Source organism: Penaeus monodon, chromosome 19, assembly GCF_015228065.2.
Source record: "Penaeus monodon isolate SGIC_2016 chromosome 19, NSTDA_Pmon_1, whole genome shotgun sequence".
NCBI lineage: Eukaryota > Metazoa > Arthropoda > Malacostraca > Decapoda > Penaeidae > Penaeus > Penaeus monodon.
Window position 1 is genome coordinate 9,221,908 of NC_051404.1, and position 360 is coordinate 9,222,267.

Genomic DNA, 360 nt, shown 5'->3' on the forward strand with positions numbered 1-360 from the left:
GCGCCGAGTTCAGTGTGTGTCGTTCCCTCCAGCTCCTATCCTCCTCCTCTCTTCCCCTTTTCCTCCTCCTATCTCTTCTCTTCAATCTTTTCTCTCTTCCTTCTCTCTTCTCTCTCCTCATTATTCTCCCCCATATTCTTCCTCTCCTCTCTTTTCCCTCCTCATTATCTTCCCTCATCCTCTTTCTTCTCTCCCTTCTGCTTCCTCCTTTCCTCCCATCCTCCTCTTTCTTCTCTCTTCTCCCTTCTACTTCCTCCGTCTCTCCAGTCTACCTCCTCTCCTCCCCTTCTCTTCGGCTTCTCTTCCTCCCCTCCGCCTTCCCTCCCAACCCTCCTTCCTCCCACCCTTAGTCCCCAATAC